Source organism: Ailuropoda melanoleuca, chromosome 17, assembly GCF_002007445.2.
Source record: "Ailuropoda melanoleuca isolate Jingjing chromosome 17, ASM200744v2, whole genome shotgun sequence".
NCBI lineage: Eukaryota > Metazoa > Chordata > Mammalia > Carnivora > Ursidae > Ailuropoda > Ailuropoda melanoleuca.
Window position 1 is genome coordinate 6,293,118 of NC_048234.1, and position 21,066 is coordinate 6,314,183.

The 21,066-nt window shown below is 44.2% G+C and overlaps 1 protein-coding gene, 1 long non-coding RNA gene and 1 other non-coding gene across 6 annotated transcripts in view; 1 reads left to right on the forward strand and 2 right to left on the reverse strand.

Moving 5' to 3' along the window:
• DNAH9 (dynein axonemal heavy chain 9) overlaps positions 1-21,066 on the forward strand; it is a 1,064,222-nt gene that overhangs the window by 750,824 nt on the left and 292,332 nt on the right. The gene's annotated exons all lie outside the window — the stretch shown is intronic.
• LOC109488482 lies at positions 3,081-20,800 on the reverse strand. Of its 4 annotated transcripts, none has more exons than XR_004621710.1 (7): positions 17,455-19,467; positions 15,946-16,097; positions 14,162-14,276; positions 12,073-12,266; positions 10,253-10,356; positions 3,959-4,079; positions 3,081-3,138 (listed from the first exon to the last, which is right to left on the reverse strand). It is a non-coding gene; the product is annotated as an uncharacterized LOC109488482 (long non-coding RNA). The 4 variants fall into 4 exon arrangements; XR_004621711.1 differs by lacking the exon at positions 3,081-3,138 and adding an exon at positions 20,688-20,800 and having other exon boundaries at positions 3,748-4,079; positions 17,455-19,105; XR_004621709.1 differs by lacking the exon at positions 3,081-3,138 and having other exon boundaries at positions 3,714-4,079.
• LOC117797034 lies at positions 10,890-10,996 on the reverse strand. The gene has a single exon (XR_004621847.1). It is a non-coding gene; the product is annotated as a U6 spliceosomal RNA (small nuclear RNA).

The window sequence follows — 21,066 nt, forward strand, 5'->3', positions numbered from 1 at the left end:
TTAATGGCTGAGTAATATTCCATTGTGTGTGTGTGTCTGTGTTTATCACACCTTTTTTTACTATGATATGTTAGTCACCATACAGTACATCATTAGCTTTTGATATATCACATCTTCTTTATCCACTTTTCTGTTGATGGACAACTGGGCTCTTTCCATAGTTTGGCTATTGTGGACATTGCTGCTATAAACATTGGGGTACAGGTGCCCCTTCAGATCACTACATTTGTATCATTGGGGTAAAAGCAGTCACTGGGTTGTATGGTAGCTCTATTTCCAACTTTTTGAGGAACCTCCATACTGTTTTTCAGGGTGGCTGCACCAGCTTGCATTATCATCAACAGTGTAGGAGGGTTCCCCTTTCTCCACATCCTCCCCAACATCTGTCGTTTCCTGACTTGTTAACTTTAGCCATTCTGGCTGGTGTGAGGTGCTATCTCATTGTGATTTTGATCTGTATTTCCCTGATACCAAGGGATGTTGAGCACTTTTTCATGTGTCTGTTGTCCGTTTGGATGTCTTCTTTGCAGAAATGTCTGTTCATGTCTTCTGCTCAAATCTATAAAGAGCTTATCAAACTCAACACCCAAGGAACAAATAATCCAATCAAGGAAGGTGAATTTCTTGACATGAGACAAATGCAAAATTCCTTTGTCACAGCCATCAAGGCTGGCTGACGAGAGTTTGGGTGAAAGAGTTAAGCTCTGCAACAGGACAGACACTTGCTGGCCACACATCTTCCCTGAGTGCAGCACACGGCAGTAATCTCAGGGAGAAGAATCCAAACACAGTGGAAATCAACCACCATGACATTAAAAAAATGACTTTTGAATTAAATGTTTTACTAAACCCAAGAGTAACCGGCAAAAGGCACAGGGTAGAAAATCTAGTCAGACGCTTGAAGGCTCCCATCCCCTCAGTTATCTGTGGATACACAGACTCACACTGATTATTTAAATATAAAAAATAACAGTGATGCCACAGGCATTGGGGAGTACTCAGAGCTTAAGTATTCCAAAAGCTGGGCAATGTGTCCACAATAGCCAAACTATGGAAAGAGCCCAGGTGTCCATCAACAGATGAATGGACAAAGAAGAGGTGGTGTGTGTGTGTGTATGTGTGTGTATATATATATAGATAGATAGATAGATTCTATATATATATATAGAATCTATATATATATAGAATATATATGGAATATATATATATGGAACATATATATATGGAATATTATGCAGCCATCAAAAATGAAACCTTAACATTTGCAATGATGTGCAAGGAACTAGAAGGTTTTATGCTAAGTGAATAAGTCAATCAAAGAAATATAATTATCATATGATCTCATTCATATGTGGAATTTAAGAAACAAAACAGAGGATCATAGGAGAGAGGAAAAATGAAATAAAATGAAACCAGAGAGAGACAAACTATAAGAGACTCTTAATCATAGGAAACAAATAGGGTTGCTGGAGGGGAGGGTGTGGGGGGACAGGGTAACTGGGTGACGGGCATTAAGGACAGCACATGACATGAGCACTAAGTGTTATATAAGACTGATGAATCACAGGCCTGTACCCCTGAAACAAATAACACATTTTATGTTGATTAATTGAATTTAAATTTAAAAAAGAACATTTTTTTAAAAGCCAGCAATGTATGGGGCGCCTGGGTGGCACAGTGGTTGGGCGTCTGCCTTCGGCTCAGGGCGTGATCTTGGCATTATGGGATCGAGCCCCACATTGGGCTCCTCTGCTATGAGCCTGCTTCTTCCTCTCCCACTCTCCCTGCTTCTGTTCCCTCTCTCGCTGGCTGTCTCTATCTCTGTCGAATAGATAATAAAATAAAATCTTTAAAAAAAAAAAAAAGCCGGCAATGTAAAGTTCTACTATAATGAATTAGGGTCACAATTCTAACTTAAATTTAATCCTCATGTTTTATATATTATTCTTTCGTATACAATGCAGGGTGTGCAAATTAAGCTATTTCAGGAAATATTAGAAATGTTAATTATTGGGGCTTCTGGCTGGCTCAGTCGGAAAAGCATGTGATTCTTCATCTCAGGGTCCTGAGTTCAAACCCCACACTGCGTGGATATGATACAAATAAATAAATAAACAAACAAACTTTTTAAAAAGAAATTTTTTTGTAGTTACATTTTATTTTTTTTATATTTTTTATTATATTATGTTAGTCACCATACAGTACATCCCTAGTTTTTGATGTAAAGTTCGATGATTCATTACTTGTGTATAACACCCAGTGCACCATGCAATACGTGCTCTCCTTAATATACATCACCAACCTATCCCATTCCCCCACCCCCTTCCCCTCTGAAGCCCTCAGTTTGTTTCCCAGAGTCCACAGTCTCTCATGGTTCATTCCCCCTTCTGTTTACCCCCCTTTCCTCTTCCCTTTTCTTCTCCTACCAATCTTCCTAGTTCTTATGTTCCATAAATGAGTGAAACCATATGATAATTGTCTTTCTCTGCTTGATTTATTTTGCTTAGCATTATCTCTTCCAGTCCCATCCATGTTGCAGCAAAAGTTGAGAAATCGTTCTTTTTGATGGCTGAGTAATATTCCATTGTATATATATGGACCACAGCTTCTTAATCCAGTCATCTGATGAAGGGCATCTCAGTTCCTTCCACGATTTAACTATTGTGGACAATGCTGCTATGAACATTGGGGTGCATAAGGCCCTTCTCTTTACTACGTCTGTATCTTTGGGGTTAATACCCAGTAGTGCAACGGCTGGATCATAGGGTAGCTCAATTTTTAACTTTTTAAGGAACCTCCACACTGTTTCCCAGAGTGGCTGTACCAACTTGCATTCCCACCAACAATGTAGGATGGATCCCCTTTCTCCGCATCCTCTCCAACAATTGTTGTTTCTTGCCTTGTCCATTTTTGCCATTCTAACTGGTATAAGGTGGTATCTCAGTGTGGTTGTGATTTGAATTTCCCTGATGGCTAATGATTTTGAACGTTTTTTCATGTGTCTGTTAGCCGTTTGTATGTCTTCATTGGAAAAGTGTCTGTTCATATCTTCTGCCCATTTTTTGATTTGTTTATTTGTTTCTTGTGTATTGAATTTCAGAAGTTCTTTGTAGATCTTGGATACCAGTCTTAAAAAGCCTGCAAATATAAAGTAAAATTAGCTAATAATGCAATACAATAAAAACATGCACTAACCAGAGCTTCATCCCTGTGAACATTTCTTGCCCTTTTTCTTGTAACCTTCTTGACACTTAAATATAATTTTTCATTCCACTGGCAAAATTATGGAAAAGCAAATTATTACATAGCTGCAAGATACTAAATACTTTCGTGATATGAGTTTAGATGAGTCAAGTTGCAAAAAAATTGAAATTAGGAGTGGAAATACACTGCAAATTGACCTTCATGAATGTAGCTATCTGAATTACAAACAATAACAAAGTATACAAGCCTAATAATCTTCTGCAGCTGACATGAGCTCACAAGACATGCCAACAGTTTCTCCCTTCCCAGCAGCCACTGTTCTTCAGCTGTCAAACCCCAGATGTCTGCCCAAGACCAAGTGCATGTCGGCTTTAGTCAGAAATTCTATTTCAGGGGCGCCTGGGTGGCACAGCGGTTAAGCGTCTGCCTTCGGCTCAGGGCGTGATTCCAGCGTTATGGGATCGAGCCCCACATCAGGCTCCTCCGCTATGAGCCTGCTTCTTCCTCTCCCACTCCCCCTGCTTGTGTTCCCTCTCTCGCTGGCTGTCTCTATCTCTGTCAAATAAATAAATAAAATCTTTAAAAAAAAAAAAAAAAGAAATTCTATTTCATCCCATGTTCAGTAAACAAAGCTTTATTTACTCTCCTCATGAAATTCAGGAAACAATTCGATGTGACGTGGGGCTGCCAGTAATAAACCATGTCGTGCATCCTGCTGCCGGCAGACAGGACCCGTGCAGTCTTTTATACCAACCTACAAGCCGCCGGTGATGCTTCCATAAGCCCACGTTCTCACAGAGTTTCCTTCGGCCATGACCAGAAGCACGCCAGGAGCCAAACCACTTACGATCAACAGTGATGATGAAGTCTTCTTTCTGGATCCAGTGAATCATAAAAGTCCATAAGCAACTTGGCTTTTAGCTCAAGACACTCCTGAAGCCATCTCACATACACGTGTCCTCCGCACACTAGGTAGTAGTTTCTTCTGCCCCATAACATTGTTATACAGAGTGAAAATTTAAATATACAGAAATAGGGGCATCTGGGTGGCTTAGTCGGTGAAGCGTCTGCCTTTGGGTCAGGTCACAATCCCACGGGTCCTGGGATCGAGCCCCACGTCGGGCTCCCTGCTCAGCGGGGAAGGCTGCTTCTCCCTCTCCCACTCCCCCTGCTTGTGTTCCCTCTCTCACTGCCTTTCTCTCTCTGTCAAATAAATAAAATCTTTAAAATAAATAAATAAACAAACAAACAAATAGAAATACTGGGAATGCACAAAAGAGGATTATTTTCATAATCTTGGATTGGTAAATCCGTTTAAATTACAACACAAACCCAAAATTCACACAATACTGGTAACCATGTTTTCATAGCAATAAAAAAGACAAAATTAGAAAATACTATCAGCAACAGTCACTTTTTCCTTTTTTTTTTTTCTAAGAAGGCTCTACACCCAGTGTGGGGCCTGAACTTATAACCCTGAGATCAAGAGTTGATCACTCTACCAACTAAGCCAGCAGATGCCCCAAGAATCACTTTTTAAATATATAAAATGTTCTTTCAGATCAACCCAATAAGAATTAACATTCCCATAGGAAATAAAACAAAGAGCTTTTAAACATGCCATTCACAGGAAAGATAAATAGATAAATACCTTATAAAAGTATTTTTAAATATGCTCAAAGAATTAGACATTGAAAAAAGAAATTATCTCTTTACATTTCAGAAAAGACTACAATATTTGGTAAAACATGGTGCTGGTGAGAATATGGGGAAATCACCGCCAGTGGATGTTTGAGACTGTCGATTTCCATGACTGTTCTCAGGAAAGGCATATTCAATCACACACATTTCTGGAAAGAGCTATAAGAACTGGTCAACAGTGTTTGCCTCTGGACAGAAAACCAGGGGAAATTTGGAAATGAGAAATCTGAATGCTTCCCACTGTATTCCTTTCGTAGCATCTTAATTATTTAACCATGGGCATGCATGCATAAAAGCAGAACTTTCTAATATTTACATACAGTAAACATTAGAAACACCAAAAGAGATCAGTAGGGGAAGGAAGGGAAGAATGAAGGGGGGGTAAACAGAAGGGGGGATGAACCATAAGAGACTGTGGACTCTGGGAAACAGAGGGGAGGGGGTGGGGGACTCAGAAAGGCTGGTGACAGGTATTGCATGGTGCGTTATAGGCAAACAAGGAATCATGGAACATTACATCAAAAACTAATGATGTACTGTATGGTGACTAACATAACACAATAAAAATTTAAGAAAAACACTAAAAGAAAAAATTAGTCATTCTACCTCTAGAGGAAAATAGATAAGTTTAGCAGTAATAGAAGACACACAGAAAACAATGAATTGGCTTAAAAAATTACACATTTTAAATGTCTGGATAACACAGGAGGAAGGATGGATACCACCCTGAGGGACAGAGAGCGTGTTCCCCAACCCCCCCACCAGGCAGCAGCCCAGACAATGAGAAACATCAAACTCATGGTTTCCTCCAGTGCACTTTTAGTTCAAACAGGCTTCCCAATGCACCCCTTCACTCCCTAAAAAAGCCTGCCTCTCCTTTGCTCCCTGGACTTGCCTACAGTTTTGCTGAAGCTGGTTTGGCCCAGACTGCAATTCTCTTTTACTACCAAAGAAACCCATCTTTTGCCAGTAAATGTCTGCAAAAAAAAATGTATGCATAAGGCAAACAAAATTTTTGAAAGAAATTCAGTTATATGAATCAGAAGCTTTATAATAATGTTACCCCCAAAACGGATGGTGGAAGCTTGAAAATTCATGGGTGCACATCTGTTGGGTTTTTGGTTTGTTTTGGTTTTTTTGTTTGTTTTTGGGTTTTGTTGTTGTTGTTAACATATAGTGTAATAGTAGTTTCAGGAGTAGAATTCAGGCGCCACACCCGGTGCTCATCACAAGTGCCCTCTTTGATCCCCAACGCCCATCTAACCCATCCCCCCACCCACCTCCCTCCATCAACCCTCAGTTTGTTCTCTATAGTCAAGAGTCTCTCTTATGGTTTCCTTCCTCTCTCTTTTTCTTTTCTTTCCCTCTTCCCCTATGTTCACCTGTTTTGTTTCTTAAATTCCACATATGACTGAAATCATATGGTATTTGTTTTTCTCTCACCGACTTACTCCGCTTAGCATAATACTCTAGTTCCATCCATGTCATTGCAAATGGTAAGATTTCATTCTTTCTGATGGCTGAGTAATATTCCATTATATGTTTACCACATCTTCTTTATCCTTTCATCTGCCAATGGACATCTGGGCTCTCTCCAAAGTTTGGCTATGGTTGGTCATGCTGTTATGAACCTCGGGATGTTTGTGCCCTTTCAATTCTGTATTTTTATATCCTAAGGATAAATACCCAATAGTGCAATTGCTGGGTCATAGGGTAGCTCTACTTTCAACTTTTTGAGGAACCTTCACATTGTTTTCCAGAGTGGCTGCACCAGTTTGCATTCAAACCCAGCAGTGAAGGAGGTTCCCCTTGCCAACATCTGCTGTTTCCTGACTTGTTAATTTTAGCCATTCTGATTTCTCTGAGGTTGTATCTCATTGTAGTTTTGATTTGTGTTTCCCTGATGGTGGTGTTGAGCATCTTTTCATGTGTCTGTTGGCCATCTGGATGTCTTCTTTGGAAAAATGCCTATTCATGTCTTCTGTCCATTTTTTAACTGGATTATTTGTTTTATGATGTTGAGTTTGGTAAGTTCTTTATGGGTTTTGGACACTAGCCCTTTATCTGATATGTCCTTTGCAAATATCTTCTCCCATTCCACAGGTTTCCTTTTAGTTTCATTGACCGTTTCCTTTGCCATGCAGAAGCTTTGTATCTTGATGAAGTCCCAATAGTTCATTTTTGCTTTTGCTTCCCTTGCCTTTGGAGACATGTCTAGCAAGAAGTTGCTATGGCCAAGGTCAAAGAGGTTACTTTGATGGATATTGATGGATTCCTGTTTCACATTGAGGTCTTCCATCCATTTTAAGTCTATTTTTGTGAATGATGTAAGGAAATGGTCCAGTTTCATTCTTCTGCATGTGTCTGTCCAATTTTCCCAACACCATTTGTTAAAGAAACTGTCTTTTTACATTGGATGGATATTCTTTTTTTGATTTTTTGAAGATTAGTTGACTGTAGAGTTGAGGGTCCTTTTCTGGGTTCTCTATTCTGTTCCATTGATCTGTGTGTCTGGTTTTGTCCCAGTACCATGCTGTATTTATCACTACAGCTTTGTAATACAGCTTGAAGTCCAGAATTGTGATGCCTCCAGCTTTGCTTTTCTTTTTCAAGATTGCTTTTAGGATTGTTCTAGGTCTGTGAAAAATAGTGGTATTTTGATAAGGATTGCATTGAATGTGTAAATTGTTTTGGGTTGGTATTCCTAAAGGAAAGTGAGTGACGGAAATCCTAATGGGGGTTATAGAGTTTATTTGCAATAAATGTTATTCTACAGTTTAAATAAAACATGATACACCCATACCATGGAATTGTCCACAGCTGCTAAAAAGAATGAAGTAGTTTATACTCTAATAAACAGGTTATTTTAAAATCTGAGGTAGGGTCCTATGGATCCACCAAAATGAAGTAACTCCATCCCAAGTTCTCCTTTGCACAACTGAAGAATCCTGTATACAACACAACAAAAAAGCATAGGAAGTCTCTGAAAGTTCTAAAGAAGAAGGTGGACTGCCTTGGGATATCATGACCATGGGATGGTAAAGCCCCTGGGTTTCTTTATTGCTTCCCTAACATCCTGGATAGAGCAGTAAAGAATCCTCTGATGGAGTTCAGGACGCCCTGTCCCCAAATACGGTATGTTGGTATAACGGAATATTTCAGGATGAAGGAATTAAGAAATGGCAGGTGTAGGAAAGACTTTCTGACCTTCCCCTGAAACAAATATAAAACCCTCAATTCTCTGCTATTCCTGAATAAATCCATTTTGCTGGTAAAATAACTGGCAGTTTTATCTTATACCCTTTTTTTTGTCCTATCATATCTTTCCATGACTTCCCACTCTTCATCAAACCTATTATAAAAATATTTAGACTTAACTGCTTCTTCATATCTTTATTCCCTCATGAAGGTTCCCATGTCATATAAAACTAATATTAAATAAATCTGTAAGCTTTTCTCTTGTTAATGTCTTTTGTTACTGGGGTTCCAACTGAGAACATAAAAGGGTAGAAAAAAGGATTCCCCCACATCTCCAACCCAGAACCACCAATAGCCAAGCAAAAAAAAAAAAAAGTTGCAAGAACAGTGTCATGCCCTGGGGCATCTGGGTGACTCAGTTGTTTAAGAGGCTGCCTTTGGCTTAGGTCATGATCTCAGGATCCTGAGATCGAGCCCCGCATCAGACTCCCTGCTTGGCAGGGAGCCTGCTTTTCTCTCTCTCTCTCTCTCTCTCTCTCTCTCGTTCCCCCAGCTCCTGCTCAACCTGTCTCTCTATCAAATGAATGAATAAATAAATAAATAAATAAATAAATAAATAAATAAAAACTGCCCTTAGTCAAAGCACAGGAAAAGGATGACTGAAAAACAGAAATTTGGGAGAGCAATACCCACTCAAATAGCACTAGAAAACACACTTACCCCTATCCCTCCGCACTCCAAGGTTCCAGTAGGGCCAAAAGGGGGTCGTTCTTTCACCCGACCTACCACCCCATCCTACTCAGATTCCACAGCTATCTACAGTCATTCCAAACACAATGAGAGAGGTAGGTTGAAAAACTAAAGGGGGGGGGGATACAGTATACAAAAATTAATACTTTTTTTTAAAAATCCCAAACAAGAAAATGCAAAAACGGGTAGAGCTGAAAGAAGAAATATGGAGATGTACAATTGCAGTTGGGACTTCAATTCTCAGTAATCCAAAGAATAGATAGCAATTCAGCAAGGTCATAAAAGAACTGAGCACTGAATTAACCAACTGTATTGGACTGACATATATAGAACACTCCACCCAAAAACAGCAAAACACACATTTTTCTTCAAGGGTTCATGGAACTTTGGAACATTTATCAAAGTAGACTTTGTCTTGGACCATTAAAAAAAAAATCTCAGTAAATTTAAAAGAATTTAAATCACACAGAACATATTCCCTTACAATAATGGGTTAACACTAGAAATCAGTAAGAGCAGGACAACAGCGAAATCTCCAAGCCCTTTCCAGTTGTTTCATGAACCCAGGTGTAGACAAGTACCACTAGATGAGAAAAATCATGGCCTCATGCAGGCAAGCTCTGGGCACCCACACAATCCATGCTAATAGATAAGCCGGGAACACTGATAAATGCGCTTTGAACAGAGCAAAACCCCAAGAAGAAGGGTCAAATACTGTATTAGTAAGCCACACATTAACTATTGAAAAGTGAGTTTCTTACTGGTAACCTGAGAATAAAGCAGGTTAGGTATTGAATAGGTCTTTTTTTTTTAATGATTAATTGCAGACAAATAGGAAATGCCATCTAATAGAGAAAAATCACAAAAGGTGCTGAAACTATTAAAATACATGAAAGTGAAGTCTGAATTGTACAATTTTAGGACAAATGCAATTGAGCATTGGGCAAACTGGTGTTAGGTGAACTGGCTTTGGGGCAACTGGCCTGCTTCCAATAGCAGAGGTACTAGGGAGGGACTCCTGCCTTAAACTATACTTCCCCAAGCTTGTCAGCTCACATACGTCTAGGATTGTCTTTTCAGATAGCAGATCCTTTTGTCCCATGTGAAAAATGCAAAGGCTCAAATGCACATAACATAAACAGGTCCATCCACACCACCACTGAGGACAGGTGCTGGTAAAAAGAAGCACAGAGTTTTGTATTTAGAAAAAGAATCAGGGTGGATGGAGGGAGTAGCTTGAAGGCCCCAACATCATGTGGCCTATGGTCAGCCTTGATGAGAGGGAAGGGGAGGCCTCAGGGCTGCAGGAGGATGCACAGGGAATAATCATGGAAGAGATGGGGAGGGAAAGAAAGGTGCCTGTCTGTTCCCAGTGCAGGATGCAAGCAAGCATTCTCACCTCCATGATGCAGGACATCAGAAGCCTCAGACTAGACCAGAGCTCACTCCCCCTCCGTTGATGGACACTTGGGCTGTTTCCAGTCTTGGCTGAAGTGAGGAATCCTGCATGGAAGTTAAGATACCTCTTTGAGGGGCGCCTGGGTGGCGCAGTCATTAAGCGTCTGCCTTCGGCTCAGGGCGTGATCCCAGCATTCTGGGATCGAGCCCCACGTCAGACTCCTCTGCTGGGAGCCTGCTTCTTCCTCTCCCACTCCCCCTGCTTGTGTTCCCTCTCTCGCTGGCTGTCTCTCTCTGTCAAATTAATAAATAAAATCTTCAAAAAAAAAAGATATCTCTTTGATATCCTGTTTTCATTTCCTTTGGATATATACCCAGAAGTGAGATAGCACGGGGATGTACTGTATGGTGACTAACATAATATAATAAAAAATCATTAAAAAAAAAAAAAAAAAGAAGTGAGATAGCAGGATGATATGGTAATTCTGTTCTTTTGTTTCATGCTTAAAAGATGGCCATGACGTTTAATGTGGAGCTGGGACACTAAGCCACATGGACCAACAAACTTCAATTTATTCCAACCCTGAATTATGTAAATGTCCAGTAATACATGAATTCATTGGAATGAAAATTTCTCTAAAAATATGGACAGCTTCACAGATTTGCGTGTCATCCTTGCATGGGGGCCATGCTAATCTTCTCTGCGTTGTTCCAATTTTAGGGTATGTGCTGCTGAAGTGAGCACATGGCCATACTATTTTTAAGTTTTTGAGGAACCTTCATTCTATTTTCCAAAGTCATTGAAATAATTTACATTTCCACCAACAGCACCCAAGGATTATGGTCAACAGTACTGTATGACATATTTGAAAGCAGATCTTAAATATTCTCACCAGAAAAGATGGTAATTATGTGCTCTGATGAAGGCCTTAGCTAAGGCTATGGCGGTCACCATTCGGCAACATATAAATGTATCCAATCAACCGTTGGTACTCCTTAAACTTACACAGTGTTACACGTAAGTATGGAGATATAAACATATAATTCTCCACACACACACAATTGTAAGCACAGGCCCATACTGATGTGGGAAACAAAGGCAGGAGAACAATTATTAAATTTCCTTACAGCCTACAGCCCACTGACAAGTCCTTGAAACAGGCAGAGTGACATTTCTCTAGGGACTGACCTGCCTCCATGTTAATATTTTGCTAAGGGCAAAAGGCAATCTTAGCCCGACCCCCCAGGATCCTGTAAGTCTACTTTAACATATAAAGATTCCTTTGGAAACTTCGTCTATCTCTAACCCCCAGGGTACACGTTGGCGATCATCCCCCGGCATATGGCCCACTGATACTCATCGAAAGGTCTCGTGACTGAGGGTTTATTAGAAGGTAATACATGACTTTTTTCCAACAACAGCTAGCCCCCTCAAGGTCCTGGAAACCTTGCTTCCAAAATTCCTTAGAGACTTACGCTATCCCTAACCCCCTCCCAGCTTGAAAGTACATAATGGGCCATTCCTCATGACCCCCGCGCAGCTCTTTCTGCGTACGGTCCAGCCCAGTGCTTTAATAAAATCACCTTTTTCACCAAAGATGCCTCAAGAATTCTTTCTCAGTCATCGGCTTCAAACCCTAACGTCTTTCCTACATCATTACTCCTGGCAGCACAGCATTCTCATAATTTTTTTTCATATTTCTGCAAGTCTTTGTGCAAAGCACAGTATTATTGAAGGTAGTTCTAAGTATGGTAAGAGATTTAAAAAAAAAAAAAAAGACCAGCATTTCGGGTAATGTTGAACAGTGACAGAAATCTCACCTTGACCAGAATTCACTCAGGTTCCTTTGAGCCCGTTCTTGAGGAGACCCTGAAACTGGCCTTCATCCAGCCTTCCACTGGCCTCGCCAGCTTCAGGGAGAATCCCGCCAAGGCCTCCGCCGCCCCTGGACATCCGTCAGGTTTCTCGCCCCCAGCCTCGAAGGCTCAGCCCCCCTGGGCCTTTAGCAAGAATCCTGTTAGGTGGGTTTCAGGAGATCCCTCAGCCACTGACACCCTCCCTGTTATGGGGGCTGTGAATCCCCAGCTGTGTCTACTGTATTCCAGGTGGAGCCGGATCTCTGTGCTCCTGCAAGACCTCTGCTAACAATAGTCCTGTGAAGTCTTTCCACTGTAACAATGTCAGATGATTCTCTTTTCTTTACAACAACTGTTGCTTAAGTTCCTACTTGTATAAAATGCCCCAGTTCAGCTAGAGTCTCAGAGTGAGATTACTGTGTTCAGAAACAGGACTTTAAATTCTGCGCTGGGCGGAGAGCCCCTTCACTGTCTTCTTGTGCTCCTAGAAAGAAAACAGCATGGCGCTGGACCTTGACTAAGTGTAAATGTGTTTATTCCAGGTAACATTACAGTGAAAACACACCCGTTTTTGTAACTCTGCTTTGTCATTTCTTCTCCTTCTTCTCCTTTTTTAAATGCACTGGGATTCTCAAATCACAAAAAGAGGGGAAAGAAAAAAAAATGGAAGTGGCCTGACTCTGCTGTCGCAACACTTCTCATGCCCACATTCCGGGCACTTCTCCTTTCCAGACCCTGAGCGCAGCCGCATCCTAGCTGGGGGAATCTCAGCAGGCCTGGCCTGGCTTCCGTCTATCTCTGAATCCCTCTGTCTCTCCCTCTCAGGACTCTAAGCAAACCGGGCTGGTGGCCCACCTGCAGCCCCGACAGCTGCTCCAATTTAACTAGGGGGGGTGGGAGGTGCCCCCCAGCTTCACCTGCTGCTCTCTGCCGCCCTCTACTGCTCATGGCTGTCAGTGGCAGTCCTCCCACCCTCACCCAGAGATGGAGATGAAGAAAAGCAAGGAGGGGAGCATGCACAGGCCTGGAAAAGGAGAAGGTTACTCATGGAGGAAAGAGCGCACGAGGCTTTGGAGCAGTCAGCACGGAGAAAGGACGGCATGACGGTGGAAAATACTGTTTGTCTGGATGAACATCACGTCGCTGTTTGCAGGGGTGGGCGAGGACAGAAAGAGGAGTGCGTCCAGCATACAGTGATTATTGGAACTTTTGTGAGAAAAATGCCCTGTGGTTGCAAAAGCAGCCAGTCCTGAAATCTGAATCCTACAAGTCTCCCACCCAGCTCCCTTCCCTGAGAGTGCCCCTGTTTCCAGAAGGGAAGGGATGTGACTCCTCCTCCAGACAGCCAGTCCAGTGACCCTGCTGGACCAGCTCCCTTCCCTGAGCCTGCCTGCGCCCAGAGCCTCCTTTGCTGGGAACTTGGACCAAAGTCTCCGTGTGCGCCCTCCTGAGCACACGGAGCTCCTGACGTCTCCACACCCTCTCCAGGCTGTGACCATCCTCTTGTGCCCTTTCCTGGGCTCCTCTGTGCTCCCAGGTCTGGAGTCCTGTTCAAATCAAATCCCCGGCTCTGAACCCCGGAGCCACGCACTGCAGAGTCCCCACCCGGATGGGGCCCACCCATCCTTGCACCCTCGCCTCCCCTCACATCCTCTTCCCACCTCATCAACACACTGACACAAGAAAGGCTCCTGCAAGCCTCCAACTGTTCAGAAATGAAGAGACACTGGAAACGTCCCATCTAATGCTCTCCCTTTAACTGAGATCGGCAAGGTTGGAGAGGTTGGCTTGCTCAGCGTTTAAAAGTCTAGACCACCAGTTCTCCACATATCTGGTCTCAAGGACCCTTTAGACTCCCCAAAATGGGAACCCCAGGGGGCCTTCACATCTATCAATATTTATGGCGTCATAAATTAAAAGGGAGAGAAATGTTAAGTAATTATTAATTTGTTTTAAAATAATAAACACGTGAACCTAAGTAACACAGTTTTCATAAAAATAACTGTTTCCCAAAACAAACAAAAGTCTCCTAAAAGGAGTAACATTGTCTTACGTTTGGCACATCTCCTGAACAACTGACTGAGTGGAACACAGTGAATTCTCACATCTGCTTCTGCATTCTGTCTGTTGCAATCTCATCGTGAAGCCTGCTGAAATTCCATTGCAGCCTTGTGAGAGGGAGAAAGAGATGTCTCAATACTATGTTGAAAACAGCGTGAACCTCGCCAATCCCCTGACAGGCTGCCAGGGCTCCGCAGGGTTCCCCGACTGCATTTTAAGAACTGCAGGTAGACATCTGGAGTGTCTCCTGAATCTCTGCTGCCTTGACATCCTCTGATGTTATCATGCATTACGTCACCTCTTACCTATTAAAAAAATCAATATTTTTGATAGAGCTTTATAGAAAAATCTGGAGAATCTGTTAGGGATGACTGGACCGAAAAGAGAAGTTGCATGAGTCACCTCAAAAACATGGCCGGCTTTCTCTTCGCAGAAACTGAAGGAGAATTAGGAAGACGGGCTCCAGCGTTGCTGCGGGCGGTGAACACAAATGGTCAGCGCGAGCACATTCCCGCTGCTTGGCTCTGCACATGGGAGCTGCTCTCTGGGCACTGAACCGTCTTCTCCACAGAAACTCCGTGGTGATGCCCTCCACGGGTGGAAACACTCCTGCCGTTTTCCTTTTGAATTCAGCGGTGCTTAGTGGTCCAGGTTGTGCAGTTGGGGCCAACCAGGGAGTGGAGGATGTTTTGTGTTCACTCCATTAGTCGGGAGCCCACAAAAGTTGCTGCGGGGAGGACAGCCTCCTTCTGGGGACCCACAGAATGAAGAGGGGGCGCTGCAAGTCCGGGTGCTGTCTGTGCCTCTCTGCCTCTCCCTGACTCAGCCCCATCAGCTCTGCGTTGCTCCATTCTCCTGCCTGAGCTTTCTTCTCCGGGACTCAAGGAGGGTGCTCTTTTCTTCCAGTTTTAATCCCATATGAGGAATATAGACACAAAATTGCTAAGCACCCACAAAGCCCTGGATCTGGTAGCATATCAAAAGTCTTAAAAAAAAAAAAAAAAGCAGGGGGAGTGGAGAGAGACTTTCCAGTGTTAAGAAACTGGTGAACCTTGTGCAGTGTTGGTGGAACTGTAAATTAGTACACCCACTAGGGAAAACAGGAGGGAAGTTCCTCAAAAAATTAAAAATAGAGCTACCATATGAGCTAGAAATTCCACTGCTGAGTATATATCAAAAGGAAATGAAATTCATGCTGAAGATGTCTGTATCACCACATTCAGTGCAGCATTATTCACGGCAGCCAGGGCGTGGAAACAACCTAAGTGTCCATCAACAGACGAGTGGATAAAGAAAGTGGTATCTCTCTCTCTTTCTCTCTCTCTTATAGAGATAGATAGATAGATGATAGATGATAGATAGATAGATAAATAGATGTTCAGGCATTATAAAAAAGGGAAATGCTGCCATTTGCAACAACGTGGACCTTGAGGGCATTATACTAAGTGAAATAAGTCAGGCAGAAAAATATTAGTACTGTACAATCTCACTTTTATGGGCAATAAAAAAAAATTAAAAAAAAAAAAAAACGTGCAGAAGGAGATCCGAGCCGTGCTTACCAGAGGCAGGGGCTGGGGGGGCAGGAGAACCGGAAGAAGGTGGGCCAAGGTACGAACATCCAACTCCCCATTACACAAGAAATAAGTATGAGTGATGGGATGGACATCTGATGACTAGAGTTAACACAGCTGGATGGTGTGCTTGTGGTTGCTAACAGAGTAAATCGTAAACGTTCTCATCACAAGGACAAAAAAGCTTGTGTTTTCTGTTTTGTACCTCTGTGCGATGATGAATGTTCAGTGACCTCATCTTGGCAGTCCCTGGAGCTCTACAAGCCATGACGCTGCACGCCCTACACTCACACAGGGCTGAGTGTCAGCGACGCCTCGGCAACCCTGGAAAGGACAGGAACTGGTCGCTGCTGCTCACTACAGTAATGGGACAAAAGCACAAAAACAACCACATGGGCTTGTGAACGCTCATGATACACTTAACAAAATTCAACATCTTGACTGATTTGTTTTATTGATCTATTGCTGATTGTTTTTTAAGATTTTATTTATTTATTTGACACAGAGAGAGACAGCCAGCGAGAGGGAACACAAGCAGGAGGAGTGGAAGAGGGAGAAACAGGCTTCCAGTGGAGGAGCCTGATGTGGGGATTGATCCCAGAACGCTGGGATCATGCCCTGAGCTGAAGGCAGACGCTTAAGGACTGAGCCACCCAGGCGCCCCTATAGCTGATTTTTAAACACTCCTTAAAGTAGCAGCCGCAGGACCGAGCACACACTGTGTGACAAGCCTCACTATCACCACTGCTATGGATGGGATTGATCCAGTCCAGTCCTGACACGCGCAAGGTCACCTTGTTCAGAAACAACGCTGGCTGCCGAGGTAGTGAGTTAACACAAGCTGCACTTGAGTAGGGTGGACCCTTAGTGCTTAGACGAAGGGGGAGAACCACGGGAGGACCCAGACATGTGGAGAGCTAAGCGACCACGCAGCCAGAGAGCGGAGGGACGCCCCTGCAGGCTGATTGATGGGCACCAGGGGTTGCCAGCCAGCACCAGACTCTAGGAGAAGCAAAGAAGGGCTCTGTCCAGGGTGTCCACGCCTTGATTTCCGATGTCTGGCCTCCGGAACAGACAGACAGTACATTGCTATTCAGTCGTGTAGTTTGTGGCACTCTGTCATGGGGATCCTAGCCAACCAATGCTACCCCCAACAGTTAGCCTCACGCAGAATGGAAAAACCCGAGTATGGTCCTCATGACACGTGGGAGCAGGACAAGTCTACTTGTGATTATTTTTAACCCTGTTCCAGAGGTAGCGACCTGCACAGTCAGGTAAGAGAAAAATGAGCAGGGGAGGGGCATGGGGGAATGGGATAGGCTGGTGATGGGTAGTAAGGAGGGCACATATTGCATGATGCACTGGGTGTTATATGCAGCTAATGAATCATCGAACTTTACATCAAAAACCAGGGATGTAGTGTATGGTGACTAACATAATAAAAAAATATTTTAAAAAAAGAGAGAAAAATGAGCAATATAAAGACTAAACAGGAACAGCGAGCTGTCCTTCTTTCCAGACCATGTGATGGTTTCCTGAGGAAATCAAACTTCCTCGCCAGAGAATTAACACAGAAATTGTTAAACACTAGGAAAGTTAAAACTTGCCACTGAACACAGAACTGCAGAAATCAGTACATTTCATGTATAAAAATAAAATTAAAGGTAAAAAGGAAGAAAATATATTTATAACAGCAAACAAAAAGAACAAATACCAGATAAGTGAATTGTACTTAAGATGTGTGCACGGGGCACCTGGGTGGCTCAGCCGGTTAGGTGGCCAACTTCTGGTCTGGGCTCAGGTCATGGTCTCACGCGTGGTGAGATCGAGCCCCTCCTCTCTGGTCTCTGCGGTCAGCCAGGAGTCCGCTTGAGCTTCTCCCTCTCCCTCTGCCCCTCCCCCTCCGCTTGTGCATGCTCTCTGTCTCTCTAAAATAAATAAATGAAATGTATTAAAATAAAAATTGATTAAAATAAATAAAAACTTAAAAAAAAAGAAATGTGCAAGCATTTTGTATCTTCATGTGTATGTTCATTTCAGTTTTACTTACGATGGTGAAAAAGAGCTGGACACACCCTAAAATTCCAATAAAAGGTGAATGGTTAAAATTTATGGCACATCTAAGTTATAAAACGTTTGTAGCCTTTAAAACTCAGACTAAGTGTACAGGGAAATGCTTGTTTTGTACCATTAAGGAAAGCATTTATATTAACTAGCATAAACTCAACTACTTGAAAAGCTATACAAGACATTAGAGGAATGTTTGCCAATATTGTAATAAAAATGACCTCTGGGGAATACATTTTTAATAACGAATTTTTTCTGTTCTTCTGTACTTTTCTATACTTTCCAACTTGTCTAAAATGAGCATATATTATTTTTTAAATATAACGCTGCTAAGAGAAAAAAAAAAGGAAAGAAACGCGCAAGGACTATATGAAGAGACGCTATGCCGCCTAGGGCGCATCAGAACAGGTGAGCCGCGCCTCGGGGAACAGGACTCCGTCGCCTCCAGCTGCCACTCCTCGCAAGTCCGTCTACAGAGCCAATACTCAATAGGTTGTGTGCGAGGAGAGGTGGGGGCCACACAGGGTATTGTGAGCAACGAGAAAACGCTGCAAAGAAGAAATGAAGAGGAAAGATTAATCCGTCTGGATACTACAACGTTCTAGAAAGCAGAGCTGGCGTGGAGGTGGGAGGAGCACGTCTCTGTCCTCGGCAGGCCCGCGTTTTGTGTACACGTAGGTTGGGGTGCCCCATGTGGCTTCTGTTTGTGTCCGGCGTTCCTGCGAGAGGTCGATGTCCTTGGTTCCAGCGTGGTCATCTCTGGCTATCCGGTGCCCAGAGGTGCTTCAGAGCAAGGAGCGCTCACTCCCCTCCTCCGCACACGGTTCCTCCCGCGTGCGGCGCCCCTTGGGCGAGGGGAGGGTGGGCACGGGCGGTATTCGAGATAACTGTGCCTCCGCAGGAAGACAGCCCTCTCTCTCCAAGCTGCGCTCCCAGGCAGCTCCCTTGCAGCCTTTCAAAGGCCGAGCCCACCGACGTCCCTCCCAGCCGAGCACCCCCCACCTCCATGTGCGGAACATCCCGGCCACCCGCCAATATGCTGCGGGGTCTCTAAGGCTCCACACCCCCCGTGTGTGCCTGAGAAAAGGCTCACGGCCCTGGAAGGTCGCGGGATCACCGACCACGAACAGCTTACTCTGAGCGCCTTAGCAGCTCCTGAAATCAACGGGGCCCACGGCGAGGAGACAGGGCAGTGCGCACCCGTGCGCTTGCGCTCGGGTGGGAACTCACTCACACACCGTGCGCGGCTTCACCAGCCCGGCGGAGGCACTCCCAGCTCTCTGGGATTTCCTGCCTTCCTGTGTGGAACGGAAGACGGTCTAGACTTCGTGATGTCCCCCAGCTGTCTGAACATACCAGCTTTCACACCGCCTCCTCTGTGTTATGGACCCACCGCTTTCCTCCCAATTCCTATGTTGAAGTCCCAATCCCCAGGACCTCCAAATGTGACCATATTTGGAGATAGGGTCTTTGATTTTTTGTTTTTTAGGTTTTTTTGGTGTGGGGAATACCATAATTGCTTTTTGTTATGTTCAGTTAGCTAGCATATAGTACATCATTAGTTTCTGATGTACTACTCAATGATTCATTGAGTGTTACATATAACACCCAGGGCTCATCACCACAGGTGCCCTCCTCAATACCCATCAGCTGGTTAACCCATTCCCCCACCCACCTCCCATCTGTGATCCTCAGTTTGTTACCCAGAGTCCAGAGTCTCTCATGGTTTGTCTCCCTCTCTGATTTCCCCCCCTTCAGTTTTCCCTCCCTTCTCCTGTGGTCCTGTGCACTATTCCTTATATTCCACATATGAGTGAAACCATATAATTGTCTTTCTCTGCTTGACTTATTTCACTTAACCTAATATCCTCCAGTCCCGTCCATGTCGATGCAAATGGTGGGTATTCATCCTTTCTGATAGCTGAGTAATATTCCATTGTATATATGAACCACATCTTCTTAATCCAGTCATCTGTTGAAGGGCATCTCGGCTCCTTCCACAGTTTGGCTATTGTGGACACGGCTGCTATGAACATTGGGGTGCGTGTGCCCCTTCTTTTCACTACATCTGTATCTTTGGGGTAAATACCCAGTGGTGCAATTGCTGGGTCATAGGGTAGCTCTATTTTTAACGTCTTAAGGATCCTCCATAATGTTTTCCAGAGTGGCTATATCAGCTTGCAGTCCGACCAACAGTGTAAGAAGGTTCCCCTTGGCGATAGGGTGTTTGGAGAGGTAATTACAGTTAAATGAGGTTATTTGAATTGGCCCCGATCCAATATGATTGACGTCCTTATATGAAGAGATTAGGGCATCCACACATACAGAGGGACAGCTGTGTGAGCCCAAAATGGTTATCAGCAAGCCAAGGAGAGAGGCCTCAGGAGAAGCCAGCCCTGCCCAGACCCTGATATCAGACTTCAACCTCCACAACAGTGAAAACACAAATTTCTATCGTTATGTTACGGCCACCCCAGCAAATTCATACACGCCACCCCCCGTGCCTTCTTCCCACACCATCTGCGTGTTCACAATGGGGGTGCAGGGCACTAGGAGCGGATAGTACTGGCATTTTAGGAGGAATGTGTATCTTGAGGCAGAACCTGGCTCCTCAGGTGACCCTGCCCAGCCCTCAGGAAGCTGGCAACACTCGCCCCACCACCCAGCACGCACGCTGGGTGCCCATGTGGACGTGTGGGATGCACACGCAGGACAAGGCCAGGCTTGACGATCTGGCTGGTGAGCTCACAGAGGAGCCACGCTGATGGTCCCATATGCGATCACAGCCCCGCCAGCTCCCCGTGGCCCTCATCCCACACCCCAAATTTCCTGACTGGAGAGCAAGGGGTGGGGTGCCTCACAGCAAAGAGCCCAACCTACCCTGCAGCTAAGCAGTTCCCTGTGTTGTGCTCCACTCCCAGCGGAAGGCCCCACACCGCACAACCCAGGAAGTGCTGACACGGCCTCACCACAGCCTCCTTGCACAGACGGACCTCACCGTGGCCTCACCGACAGCGTGTCACAGGCTCAGCGTGGCCTCACGGACAGCATGTCACAGGCTCAGCGTGGCCTCACGGAAGCGTGTCACAGGCTCAGCGTGGCCTCATGGACAGCGTGTCACGGGCTCAGCGTGGCCTCACGGAAGCGTGTCATGGGCTCAGCGTGGCCTCACAGACAGCGTGTCACAGGCTCACCGGAAACGTGTCACAGGCTCAGTGTGGTGACGATCACAAGGTTTCTGGTCAAGACTCGGAGGAGC